The sequence below is a fragment of the Leptonychotes weddellii genome, chromosome 12 (genome assembly GCF_054177405.1).
Source record: "Leptonychotes weddellii isolate Sample4059 chromosome 12, ASM5417740v2, whole genome shotgun sequence".
NCBI classification, from domain to species: Eukaryota; Metazoa; Chordata; class Mammalia; order Carnivora; family Phocidae; genus Leptonychotes; species Leptonychotes weddellii.
Genome location: NC_138380.1, coordinates 30885986 through 30901272, shown reverse-complemented (window position 1 = coordinate 30901272; position 15287 = coordinate 30885986). Strand labels below are relative to the sequence as shown.

Below are 15287 nucleotides of genomic sequence, written 5' to 3'. Positions count from 1 at the left end.
GGACAGGCACCCCTCAGCAGTTATTGAGCATGAGACCTACTGCCTTCCAACAAAACTGCAGTGCCCAGCACTGATCAACACAAATCTACTGTGCTATTTAAAAGTCTTATCATACGATGTTACTAAAATCAACTTTCTGGAAAGGGTTTGAAGCTCACGAAAGTCAAGATGTCTTAGAAATGTAATAGATACTTTAGGAGCTCGACATTCTGCCTTCTATTACAAAACATGGCTAAGTTCAACAAGGATCTATAAGCATAAAAAAGCACATCAGATGCTTGCAAAAGGTAAATAAAAATAAAATAAATATCTGGAAAAAAATGTTTTCTCTAGGAAGGCTAGGATTAGGACCTTAAGGAAATGAGATGCCATGGATTTTGAGGGCATACATTGCTGTGAGGAAGAGAGAACTAGGGAAGCTTTTATTTCAATTTTAAGGTTTCTTTTTTAGTCTTTCTACTCTTTTTCTCTCTTCCTGTTTCCAGTCATTATTATCCATCTACTTTCTATCTTTTCCTTCTCTTCTTTTTATTTACAATTTTCCATGTCTTTCATCTTACTTTCTTAAAGGAGGCCTCTTTTGAAGTGTGCCTTTTATCTCAATAACTAACAAGAAACACTATTAATAATAGAGACTCATATATCTCTCATATTCCTCAATATGCCACCTAATAGAACAGGAATAAGTAGTCTTTAATGGAGCCAGAGTAATACTGTTTTTCTGATATTTTGATGGTATTTTGGTGATTATCACATACTATCCATAAAAGACATCCCAAGGATTTTGAAATTCTTTAAAATGTTTAAAGGGAAAAAAAAATAAAAGAAAATGATTAGAGTTAAAAAAAAATAGATGTGGTTATTTTGCTACTATTTTACTGTTGTTTTTATCATTTTGTTTTTTCATAATTATTCTGAATTATTAAGATTCTAAGAACATTCTTGAAGATTGGACATGTAGGAATTTTTGAGAAGGAGAAATGATACATGTTACTAGTTCCTATGTAATGCTTCAATTTCTTTCCCTGTGTTTGTTTTTATGTCTTATTGCTAGATCCATCTGTAAAGAAAGGCTGGAGTCTTTGCCTGAAGGAAAGAGTATATGAATATGTAAATAATACTTTAATGTGATGAGATTTTCGTATTTGAATATAAATTTGATAGGTAGTGTTATCCTAAATATCAACACAGTTCAGAATCAGATGATCGCATTCTGTTAACTATTTCTAGATTCCATTTGCAACTGTGTGATTTGCTGAACAAGTATATAAAGATTGAAACACGAAAACTGTATGCTTTTTATTTAAAGAAATCTAGGCTTTTTTTTCACTTCATGTATTTATTAAGCATAGATGAAGGCAAAAAGTGAAATTTAAGGACAATCAGACACCTTATCACAGAGGATCAACACTGCATAGATTCTTATATTTTAAGTTCTTTTCCAGAGTGTGATTAATTTACCAAGGATGTGCCTACTTTCTTTATCCAAATTCAAAACTGAAGAAATCCCCTTCAATGTTTTATATGAAGGAAAAAATAGTAAACACTGTCATTAAAAATCATCGTACTACCAAGAAAACACACTGAACTATGGGAACTGGATTAGCACTTACATTCTTTACTTATCAAGAGATAGTTCATGGATAAGGTCACTGAAAATTTGGCCTTGGTGAAGAAAATCATGACTAACATTCAAGTGTATTTAATAAAAAAGAAGGTCAGACAAGGATTTCAGCATTGAGAATAAGGTGGGGAAGCAGTGCAAATAAACAGTAAGAAGCCTATTTTTTAATTATGCTGAAAGCATTAGTAAAGTTACAAAGAACAATACTTTTTAACATCATATTTCTGTCTGAAAATGATTGTCCAATAAAGATGGGAAAGAAACCTGACAGCCCACTTTGTGCTGGCAAGTGTCCTGAAAATACAGTGGAGGAAAACAAATTTGAATTCAAATTAGGAGAAAGTTAGTGACTAGAATAACAGAGGTGGATTAGGGCTCAATAAATCAGCTAGTTCATGTCATTGCTTAACTGGGTATAAGAAAATTATCCAAAGTCAACTGGCTAGTCCATTTTAATACCTCCTAAAAAATACACTTCCTTCTGCAATCAGCTTTAGTAAATAGCTCCAGAGCATAAAGGCCTATTTATTGAGAAAATATTATCTCAAGTTTAAAAGAAAGAAATGTCTTAGATATTGTGATTACCATACCTGATGTAACTTTGCAAACACTGTAGAACTTGTCAAATGATTTATTAGGGAAGCTATTTTCATCTAGTTTTACAACTTATAAACACAATTTAATTTTACTATGACTTAAAAATTTATACCTCTAAGCTCTCACTTTCTCTTGACCCCTACATTTGTGTATCCAACTCCTAACTTAATATCTCCATTTGGGTTTCTAATATTCATCTTAAAACTATCATATCAAAAACTGAAAGTCTACATGCCTTCTTTCTATACACACACACACACACACACACACATACACACATATTTGGCTTATCCTGCTGTCTTAGGAAATGGAAACTTCATACTTTGAGTTGATCAGGCCAAAAATCAGGAAATCTTTTTGGCTCAATTTTTTGAATATAATTAGAATCCCAACACTTCTCATCACTTCCATTACTAGCTTGTTTAAAGCTATTATCATCTTTTAGATATTCAATTCCCATAACTTCCATAAATTCCCATGCTCTTCCCACTTTCAGGAGGGAAGGATACTTGTTACTTACTTACTGATTATAATCTCTAAGCCCTCTTATAGTCTACTCTCATAAAAAGCCTCATGATCCTTCTAGAACATGACTAAAATCTTCTCATTCCCCTGCTCACCAACCCTCATGATTTCCTACTTCATTCAGAGAATGTCATAGAGCTTTCTCCAATCACTCTACATAAAACGGCAATCTCTATCTGGCATTCCTAGAGCTTCCTACTTTGCTTTATTATTTTCCCTGATACTTATCACTCTCAGACAAATTTTACACTTAATTATTTATATAATTCCTGTCTGCCTTCATTAGAATCTAATAAGCTCCATAAAGGTAAGGGTGCATATGTATTTTATCGGCTACTTTATTCTAAGCACCTAGAAAAATACTCAGCTGAATAAATATCTTTGAATGCATAAATACATCAAGCAATCAATGATGAACAAAGTTAAAGGGACTGTCACAGAAATCTATCATATAATGAATTATTATGGATTGAATTATGTCCCCCAAAAGATATGCTCAAGTCCTAACTCCAGGAATCTGTAAATTTAACCATATTTAGAAATAGGGTCTTCTCATTAATCAAGTTAAGATGAGGTTATACTGGATTAGGGTAAACCCTAATCCAACGATTCATGGCATCATCATCAGAAGAGGGAGATACAGACACACGCACAAAGAATGCCGTGCAAAGGAGACAGAGATTGAAGGGATGCATCTACAAGCCAAGGAATTCCAACAACAGCCCATAACCACCATAAAATAGGGAGAATCCTCCCTTTGAGCCTTGACAGGGATAATATGGTCCTGCTGACATCTGGATTTCGGACTTCTAACCTCCAGAAATAGCAGACAATAAATTGTTGTTGTTTTAAACTACCCAGTTTGTGGTAATTTGTTACAGCAGCCCTAGGAGAGTAATACATGAATTTTATACTCTTTTTCCTCAAATCCTAGAATATTAAAAATTCAGCAGAATCTTCAAATGGAGGTTTCACAATATATATAAGATCTTTTCCATAGGATAATACACACAATGCTTGACCAACAGCAGTGGTTTTGGGGTTGACTTGCTCATCAAAATCAAGAGACAAAATAGGCTTCACTCAGCCTCTAAGAATAGGTTTTACAGAGCCTCTAACAAAGCATGCAGGACAGACATGCACAGGAAACACAGAGCAGATGCTCATGACTCCCAGCTACAGCTGTCAAATGTCCCAATTTCTCTAAGATGGGATGTATGTGATTATGAAAGCTGAGGTCTAGCGAGTATGGACTACCTTGATTTGCAAAAGCCAACAGCTTCAGGGTCCCATTGATTTTTCCACCTTGCTAGACTCTCCACCTTGCTAGTCATATAACCCTCTCAGAAGTATGGAACTAAATGCCATCTCTGATGTAGCTGATTACTCATCAATTACAGGTTACTCAATAAACAGTCTAGAAACCCCAAGTATATGTGCATCATTCATTATATATCAATCTTAGCAGGACTCTTGTTTATCTTGCATCTGGCACACACTAACATAGTCCCTGTATTCATGTGTCAAGGAGGATAACTCAACCAAGGGTCAAATCCTTAGATGCCCCTCAGACTAAAAGAAAGGCAGCAGATCAGGTAAATAACCATTTCCTTCCAGAGTACAATGTATACCTTAAAAATACATTTCCAAGAACTGTCCAGGTGAATTAATACAAAATGTTTCTTTCATTTGTGTAGCACACTGTGTACCTTAAAGCATTTACATATAACCACATTTTCCTTCAACAACTCACTGAGGCAAAATAGGGCACTTGTGATCTTCTTTACTTAATTACAGTCCTCAAAATGAAAAACTCAGTAGCTTATAAAAGGCCTTTCTATTAAATCTTCCAACACCTATGTTTAAGAACCTATTGTTGCTAATTAAGTCGAATTAGGAATGTTTAAATGTATTCCCAAGTTTTTGAGGACAAACCTCATAAAAATAATTAGTAAGCTCTTGTCATAATCATTTCTTGACTCCACTTTAGACATCAATTATTGGGATGTTATAATCATTACTGTGATGTAGTCCAGTGTCCTGTAGGTGTATTTTCCCATCCAATTGCGGATGGCTCCTGGATCTAATCTAATGAATATAATAGTCTAATCTCCCCCAGCCACCAAATGCAGTTATTTCACCAGGATAAACTCCAGAGAACTGAACGAAAACTAGGAAGCCAAATCCACTAAATTATTCCACGGTAAAATATACTACTAATAAGAATCTGGTTTATATTGGGGCGCCTGGGTGGCTCAGTCGTTAAGCGTCTGCCTTCGGCTCAGGTCATGATCCCAGGGTCCTGGGATCGAGCCCCACATCGGGCTCTCTGCTTAGCGGGAAGCCTGCTTCTCCCTCTCCCACTCCCCCTGCTTGTGTTCCCTCTCTCGCTGTGTCTCTCTCTGTCAAATAAATAAATAAAATCTAAAAAAAAAAAAAAAAAAAAAAAAAGAATCTGGTTTATATGAATCAAGATAGGGTAGAATCTTCAAGGAAGCCTATTCTATTCCTTAATCAGAATTTCATGTTATTATTCATTTATACATGGATAAAATTTGTTTTATTTTATTCTTTCCCTTTCTGTAGAAAAATGTGCTTATACATTTTTTCTTCCGGAGTTGAAATTTTTTTTAGCTCTTTTTTTAAGATTTTATTTATTTATTTAATTGACAGAGAGAGAGAGACAGCATGAGAGGGAACACAAGCAGGGGGAGCGGGAGAGGGAGAAGCAGACTTCCTGCTGAGTAGGAAGCCCGATGTGGGGCTCGATCCCAGGACCCTTGGGATCATGACCTGAGCCGAAGGCAGTCGCTTTAACCAACTGAGCCACCCAGGCGCCCCAGAAATTTTTTTTTTTAGCTTTTAACAATACATATTTCCATGCATTAGCAGTCTCAGACTGTCAAAAAATATTGCTAATTCAGTATAATTATTACATTCAATATGGCAAACACTTTAGTTTGATATAGCTCTCACTGTCTCCTCTATTAAACAAATATTTATTGAACACCTGCTATGTACCAAGAACTAGAAAGTGCTAGGATGTCTGCAACAAGGATGAATAAAACATAATTACTCTCTAGTTCACAATCTGATTGAAACTAAGCCTTAATGTTATAGAATCCTTTCAATATGAACTACTATCATATGATCATAATCAATTGCTTTATACTATATTCTGGAATTTAGGTTTGAAATTTTAAAATGTTTTCTACTAATTTTCAACATGGAATATAAGTATTAGGAAAGTTACTAGAGAAATACAATTCCCTGGTTAAATAAGTTTGAATATTCCATAGTATATTGCTCCCTCAGTGCCTATGAAAAGTACTTCGATAAAGAAAACTGTTTGTCCCACTGTTTCTAAATTCATTTGACCTTGGAATAAGTTTTACACAGATTACCTAGCAAAATCCTAGAGAACCGATGTCTTGCAGAACACAGTCTGATGCACTGTAACAAATACTGATGGGTCTATCTGATTTAAAGAGTATGCTTAACTCATGTCATTTCCTAAAATATTTATTTTTATTTATTTATATTATTTATAATATTTATACTTCAATAACTATCTATTTTTAGGAAAATATCTCAAACAGTACCACATCAGGGATTAAGTTAGTGTTTTTTTCTTCTCTTCTTCAGCTAGAAACAGGACAAAATAGTAGACAATATAGCAAGGAATAAACATTATCTTGGAGTAGACTAATTCATTTGCTAATTCCACAAATATTTATTAATCCACTTCTGTGTCAGGTTTTGTCATCAGGCACTCGGAAAACAACGTGAATCAAATAGAGAAGGCACCTGCACTGGTGGAGTTTACAACTAGTGAAGTACAGACATTAATCCAATAACCATACAGACATATGCATAAATTTCAAATGAATAGCTTTTATAAAGGAGCGCAACTCTTCCATATTCTGGCAAAAATTGATCAGATGGTATCCTCTTAGCTATGTAAATGTAAAAGGCAAATTACCTTTAGATGATCCCTCCTGTTCTTGGAAGAATAACTTGAGTAGCGTCCCTCGGATGATTAACTATCTGGGAAACAAGCCCCACTGTCCTGGGTGGGGGGAAACAAAACAAGCAATGGAGTTATGTTTTAAGTAGCTTTAGGACACCATTGTTGAAGGCTCTGCAGAAAGCTGGCCACAGTTTCTGGAGCTAGAACTAGCCCTGACCACATTTGCCCTGGCTGACCCACATTTGGGAGGCCGTGACCTTGAAATGCAAGAAGTGGTAGCCATGAGAGTAACCCTGAATCCTCAGGCCTCCTGAGATATGAAGACCTCTCAGTTGAACTTAACATTGGCTATGAGCAGAACTGCTAAGAAAGTGCTCTGCCCTCCTGATAAAAGCTGGAGTGAAGGATCAGCTGCCTCCACTGAGTTACAGAACCACCCTTCAAAAATAACTTTCAGCATGAGAATGATTTCTTAACTTAGCAGCCTGCAATTTCTGCCTGAGATACTCATTCTTGCGTCTTGAGGCACAATCACACTGTCTTAAATATCTATTGCTTCACGCCTATGAGGCAACAAAACTCAGAACCCAGCTATCTCCATTTCTCCAGTACTTTTCATAGCCACTGAGGGAGTGAGTAGATGCAGTGAGTAGATGAAGAGGCTTTCACTTTAGGATCCTGGCTTATTCATCTGACACTTCCTTTTTTTTTTTTTTTTATTCTTATGTTAATCCCCTACATTACATCATTAGTTTTAGACGTAGTGTTCCATGATTCATTGTTTGTGCATAACACCCAGTGCTCCATGCAGAACGTGCCCTCTTTAATACCCATCACCAGGCTAACCCATCCTCCCACCCCCCTCCCCTCTAGAACCCTCAGTTTCATCTGACACTTCTTTTAACCAAGCTTGTTTTCTTTGAAATAGGAAATGTAACAGTGTAAGGGATTTTTTTCATTCCATTTTCTTATACATAATATTTGTCCTTCACAACGAGGCTTCCACTTACTGTAAGTTGGGAGGTATGAATTAGGACCTTTAGAGCAGAAAGATTAGCAAAATATAAAGTTTCTGATCTTTATAACAAAAGATATTTTTTAAGACAACTATATTTTAATACAAAGTTTTCTCTAGGAATACTTTTCTAAATAATGGCTTGCAAACTTTGAATATATTGACCCGATATATTCACTAAAGACCTGGTGAGCTACAACACAGGGTTTGACATAGAGAAGGTCCAGAGCAGAACAGAAGCCTGCCCCTCAGAGTTGTGAGGGATATCGATGGAACAAAACAGAAAAGTGAAGTTGCCAGTGGAACATATGTCCTGGTCCCCCCCTCTTTAGACAGAAGCCCAGAGTAGAAAATAAGTTGGATTAAGGGGCCTTGAAATGGCAGTTTGTTCCATGACGTTATTTGGGAATCTAAAAGGAACTGCTGCATAGGATTGCCCCATACCCACCAGGAGATGCATGGTAGACAACTCTGTACCCATCATACTTAGGTAGAAAAAGAGTTTAGTGCACCTGAGCTTCTTCTTTTGGCTTCTACGACGTATGAAGGGAATCATGTGATCCCCTGACTATGCTGAAGGAGAGGGATTACAGAATTCACGGAGTCAAGACTGAGCCAACGGAGCTGCCATGGATGCCCGACCATGGTTACAGCAGGAGATGGCAATACAACACATGCTCTAGGGGAGATAACCTAGTCTAGGGGCCAAGTAGAGGATGTGGCCAAGACTCAAGGAGTTCGTCACTGTAAGAGACCATTGGCTCCCCAGTCAGCCAGAGTTGAATCACCAGTTACCTACATTAAAACCTCTCTGTTGAGGGGTGCTTGGGTGGCTCAGTCGTTGGGCATCTGCCTGCGGCTCGGGTCATGATCCCAGGGTCCTGGGACTGAGCCCCACATCGGGCTCCCTGCTCCGTGGGAAGCCTGCTTCTCCCTCTCCCACTCCCCCTGCTTGTGTTCCCTCTCACGCTGTCTCTCTCTCTCAAATAAAGAAAATCTTTAAAAAATAAAGAAATAAATAATAAATAAATAAAACCTCTCTGTTGAAACAGTTCCAGTTTTCCCTACTAATCTGGCCCAAACTGGTAACAGTCATATTGTTTTTATCCTAGAAAAAGATCATGTACAATGTAATTCTAGGTCAATTTCTTCTGGAGAATAAAAAAAGAGAGACTAAAACTCAAAACTAAAGTTACTCAAAAAATATTTCTCACATATATAACACAGCTAGTTGTGTCCTTGACTAGATTCATAAGGTTCTTTGCCTTCTTATATATACATTTTTCACATTCAAAGGGATTTCTCATGCTTACCATGTCCTCTTTCCTTGCCCTGCATGGGTATGAATTGCTATCTATATTGGGAAATGCAACTGTACAGAGATGTTTATCATGTTGGCTCCATATATCCTAACATTTGTGGAAAATACATGGTTACTTGGATGTATATCTGCAGGTTTCATTTTCCATGGTGGGACAGAAGCATGGTCTAAAAATACAATTCAGTATTTATATCTTAGCCTGGATGAGGCAAATTTAAGAGTAATTTAAAAATATACCCCAAGCAAAATGAAAATTAAGAAGTAGAAATTTTCTAAATTTTTTTTTTAAAGATTTTATTTATTTATTTGACAGAGAGAGACACAGAGAGAGAGGGAACACAAGTAGGGGGAGGGGGAGAGGGAGAAGCAGGCCTCCCGCTGAGCAGGGAGCCCGATGTGGGGCTCGATCCCAGGACCCTGGGATCATGACCTGAGCCGAAGGCATATGCTTAACGACTGAGCCACCCAGGCGCCCCTAGAAATTTTCTAAATACAAAATAAATACATCTTCAAGGGAATGAACTCCTTTTAAGTGCCCATCACACCACATCTTGTCCCCAGAGCATAGCAGCTATTCTATATTCCTATGTGTAATTGGAATATTGTAATATTTTTAAGTGACAGTTTTTTTTAAATAATTAAACCATGTGGGTGTTTCTGTATATCACAAACTGCGACATGTGATTGACCTGATAATGATAAAAAATAATAATGGTTTTTTTAAGGAGTGTGTTTGAGATAGAGAAGGGCTGCAAAACTGACCAAGATATCAAATACTTTTACGATGAATACAAGCAAAAAGGACACCCTGCATGAATGGTGAATGTTGAACCTGCCCTAAGGGATTCAGAGGCTCTAACCTAACTAAATACAACATCCTGAGAGGTGAGAGTAGGAAAGCATGCTATTATATGTCACAGGAAACATTCTGATTCTGGTGTCTCATTCTCATGACAAAGGTGGCAACCAGACTAGAGAATGGCACAGCATGGATCCATCCTCCCGACAAAGACAGGAAGAAGAATGGAAAATAATGCAAAGTTAGCACCTTCTTGTTCAAATACATTGTAATCTTAGGGTCTTCCTCTCTTCCAGAAAGGATGTAAGACACTTAGTCCTGACAAAGTGTAACTGTGATCTAATAATTGCTAGAACTCCAGGCTTTAGAGAATTTCAGGGTTTTACAAATAGGAAGGCATACTATCACTCATAAGTGTTTTCACTTTCCCAGAGGGTTGTCTTGTTTTGTTTAGTTTTTGAAAAGGAAATATAATTGTTATACTACTGAATCATATAGAAAGTAGAACTGGGACTCCTCAAAATTTGTACTGTGGTAATCTTAGACTATTAGCAAGAGAAAATAATTTATGTTGGACAAAGACAGGAAAAAAACCTACACAAATCCTGTGGTTACAACATTTGCCATTGTAGCCAGTGGTCATACAGAACAAATAGCATGGCTCTTTCTATGTATGTACATATGTGTGTTCATGCTATTGTATATTTATGGATGAGAGATAAACTAGAGATTATAACAATAAAATCACTTTATAAAGGTCAGTAGAACAACTCATTGTTATATGTCATTAAAAATATTTTTCAAGGGTCAAAGCTCCACAGTTAAAGGAAACTAAAGAAATTGAAGATTTTTATGAGAAAAACTTGTAAGCAAATACTATTATCTGGGTATCCATTATGTTTTCTATAATAATTTGATCATTCCAAACTGTAATTAGGGAATTTCACCACAAATTCAGCAGGCTGTGACTCTTTCAAAACCTTATGGATGTGGACTTTCAAACCTTCATTCCAAAATATTTTTTTGCCATATTGAAATCTTAACTTCTGAAATAACATTTTGAGAAGTTCTAGTAGCAATTAAAAGAGGCTTTATATGCATTGATGTATTTAACTCTCTCATAACATCTCTACTTTACAAAGAAAAAACTAAGCACAGAGTCAAACATCTGTGTGGAGGAAGCTGGGATGGAATCTTACAGTTTTAAAACAAGGAGTGAAGTTGGCACTAACACAAAATATTTATCCTTTGAAACATATACTGTGTCATATACGTGTGGAGAAATTTAAATCTACTTTTCATATGGAAAAAAATAATGTGACAATTGTGTCTAACTTATTAATTAATAGAAATACGAGATCTAAGACATGACTTGCTGAAGGAGTTGTCAACAGACCTGGACTTTGTATATTATATACCTTCTACTTGTTTTTTGTTTTAAAGGACTCAGCTGTGGCTAAAACCCAGGTTGCTCAAAATGGGACATTAAGTATTTGGGTTCCTGTCCAACTAAGCTCTTTGTGTGAACATCTTAAAGGTCTCGTGATAGAGACAACAGCTAAACATATTGGAGTTACAGCTCCATCTTAAGACCTGCTCTCTCAAACGACTGGGCAGTGAAGCACTGTACAGTGTCCCAGAGGGAGGAAGAAACCACTCTGAAGAAAAAGCAAGCTCAAGTTCACTAGCTGAAGTCTAGTCAATAAAATGTCAGGGGAAAAACCTGAATGTCATGTAGTAGGTGGAGATCAGGCTGCATGCGGAGTTTAAGAAATTGAAATATTAAATTAAATAAAAATTTCATAGTCAATTTTATAGAAATATGTTCAGAATAAAGAGAGACCTCCAAAGTTAATAGTAGACTTGCAACACTTTCAGAATGTGTACATATATAGAAAAATGTCCACAATATTAACAAGAGCTAACATTTTTAGATGCTTACTCTGTGGTAGGCATCATTCTAAGTGCTTTTGTGCATTAAATCATCCTCACAATAGTTCTATGATGTAGAACTTATTATTAAAATTATATCATTTTATCCATAGGGAGACTGAGACACAGAGAGGTTTAGAACTTGTCCAAGATCACACATCTATTAAGGACTGGAACTATACTTTAACTCAGGCAGCTAGTTCTTGGGGTCTGTGCCCTTAATCACTAAGATGCAACCTCTTATACTGTTGAAAGCATTAGATAGCTAGAGGAAGGAACCTGGGGGGAAGGTTGGCATTCCAGGGATTCCACTGAAAAAACTGTACACCAATGACAGTTTACTTATTATCTGAATTGTGTCTTTGATTGTACTTCAGGCTGGTTTGGTCTGGAAAACACAGGTTGCACATGTAGAAGGAGGAAATGGAAGAGAAGGGGAGGAAAAAGAAGAAACAAAAAAGGAAACAAAGGGAAGGAACTACATCGAGAACAACACACTTTCTACCGGCTTCCCATATAAGGCGTTCTTGCTTAGTCTTTGCGGCAAGGACCCAAATGAGCATGAACCAATACTGCAATTATTATCCTCGCTGGATGCCATCCTGTGCTACTGCTTGTTTATATTTGCTAATAAGTTTTGAGTTATTGGTTCTGTTCCCAGCCCATTTAAATGGTTTACAGAAAAAGGAAAGAATGTGTGATTACAACAATCCAAGAAGGTAATTAAAATATTTTCAGAATCCCTGTTATATAAATAATACCTATTCATATTTACTTGTTCTGACAGGTGTTACCAAATGCCATTGAAAAAGTTAAATTCTTAGAATTTCATTAAAAGAAAGAACATCTTACTACTTACTTTAGAATGCGCTGGAGAAGGAAAACCTGGTGACAATTATGTCAGCTCTGACTGTCCAGGTATAAAATGATTGATGCTTGTGAAAATAAGGGTTGTAGCTATTAAAATGTGAAGAGTCGGTATCTGGCTTCTTTCATTTTATGCTAGTTTTGATAAATATATTAAAATTGCTAGATGTATTAAAATATTCTAAACATTAGAACACTCAAAAAGTCAGTATCTTAGGATAAATTGATGTATATAAGCCCCAAAATGTTATACTGATTTTTGCCCTTTTTATGTCTCTACTAGTAACCTAAAAGTTACTTAGTTGCTATCCCTGTAGTCCAAAACATCATGTCCCATTAATGTCCTTCACATCTGAAAGATTTTATTTTCTCTGGCAAATCACTCAGTTCCTCTAGGTCTTAATCTTCTCATCTCTAAAATGGAATAGTTACTAAATTTTCTCCCTTCTTTATTGCCTTCTTTCTTTTTTTGAGTATAGTTGACACATAATGTTACATTAGCTTTGGGTGTACAAATTAGTGATTTGACAAGTTTATATATTATGCTATGTTCACAAGTATAGCTACCATTTGTCCCACTGCATTGCTATTACAATATCATTGGCTGTATTCCTTATGCTCTGCTTTTTACTCCTGTGACTTACCCATTCCATAACTGGAGGCCTGTATCTCCCTTTCCCCTTCACCCATTCTGCCCAACATACCACCCCCTCTTCCCTCCAGAAACCATTAATTTGTTCTCTGTATTTATAGTTCTGATTCTGCTTTTCATTTATTTATTTATTTTTTTAGATTCCATTAATGAGTGGAATCATATGGTATTTGTCTTTCTCAGTCTGACTTATTTCACTTAGCATAATCCCATCTAGGTCCATACCATGTTGTCTCAAATGGCACAATCTCATCTTTTTTTATGGCTGTGTAATATTCTATTGTGTGTATATACCACATTTTCTGTACCCATTTGTCTATTGATGGACACTGAGATTGCTTCCATGTCTTGGCCATTGTAGATAATGCTGCAATAAACAGAGGGGTGCATATATCTTTATGAGTTAGTGCTTTGTTTTCCCTGGGTAAATACCCAATAGTGGAATTATTAGATCATATGGTATTTTTATTTTTAATTTTTTGAGGCACCTCCATACTTTTTTTCCACAGTGGCTGTACCAGTTTACATTCCCAAGAACACAAGGGTTCCCTTTTCTCCACATCCTTGCCAACACTTGTTGTTTCTTGTCTTCCTGATTTTAGCATTCTAACAGGTGTAAGGTGATACCTTATGGTGGTTTTGATTTGCATTTCCCTGACGATTAGTGATGTTGAGCATCTTTTCATATGTCTGTTTACCATTTCTATGTCTTCTTTGGAAAAATGTCTATTCAGGTCCTCTGCCCATTTTTTAATTGGATTGTTTGTTTTTTGGTGTTGAGTTGTAGGAGTTCTTTACATATTTTGGATATTAACCCCTTATTGGATATCTCATTTGCAAAGATCTTCTCCCATTCAGTAGGTTTCTTTTGTTTTGTTGACAGTCTTCTTTGCTGTGCCAAAAGCTTTTTATTTTGATGTAGTCCCAATAGTTTATTTTTGCTTTTGTTTCCCTTGCCTTAAGAGACATCCAGAAAAATATTGCTAACACTGATGTCAGAGAAATTACTGCCTGTGTTCTCTTCTAGGATTTCTATGGCTACAGATTTCACATTTACATCTTTAATCCATTTTGAGATTATTTTTCTGTATAGTGTTAGAAAGAAGTCCAGTTTCATTCTGTTATATGTAGCTTTCCCATTTTCTCAGAACCATTTATTGAAAAGACTGTCTTTCCCCCATTGTATATTCTTGCCTCCTTTGTCATAGATTAACTGACCATAAACATGTGGGTTTATTTCTGGGCTCTCAATTCTATGCCATTGGTATGTGTGTTTCTGTGATAGTACCATACTGTTTTGATTACTATAGCTTTGTAGTATTTCTTGAAATCTGAAATTGTGATACCTCTAGCTTTGTTCTTCTTTCCCAGGATTGTTTTGGCTATTCAGCGTTTTCTGTGGTTCTATACAAATCTTAGTATTATTTGTTCTAGTTTTGTGAAAAATGCTGTTGGTATTTTGAGAGGGATTGCACTGAATCTATAGATTGCTCTGCGTAACATGAACATTTTTTTTATTTTAATTCTATTATGTTATGTTAATCACCATACATTACATCATTAGTTTTTGATGTAGTGTTGCATGATTCATTGTTTGCGTATAACAGCGTAACATGAACATCTTGACAATATTAATTCTTCCAATCCATGAGCATGGAATATTCTTCCATTTCTTTGTGTCATCTTCAATTTCTTTATTGCCTTATAATGACACTTTGTTTAAAGATCACTTTCTGTTCCTCTAGCTGCAGGAATAATTTTAAATGATATTTTATGTTTGAATACTTTATATTCAAATCTGTGCTAATGATGTCTACCTTTAATATTCAAATTTAGTATTCAGACAAATTTTTAAGTATGATAGAATTTGTCCATGGAATAACCAAGTAAACATATTCATGCCTATATACATCCATCATATAGTATCACACAAGCAAGCAGTTTTGGGAAAATATTGTCATAATGTTTTAAGTTTTAAATAAACC

General features: G+C 35.9%; 1 long non-coding RNA gene across 2 annotated transcripts in view; it reads right to left on the bottom strand.

The window, feature by feature from the left end:
* LOC115944341 (uncharacterized) overlaps positions 1–7259 on the bottom strand; it is a 217740-nt gene extending 210481 nt beyond the window's left edge. For both annotated transcript variants that reach the window (XR_004078906.2, XR_014139035.1), the window contains exon 1: positions 6729–7259. This is a non-coding gene — a long non-coding RNA (uncharacterized LOC115944341). The remainder of the gene's footprint in view (positions 1–6728) is intronic.
* Positions 7260–15287: the final 8028 nt, after the last annotated feature.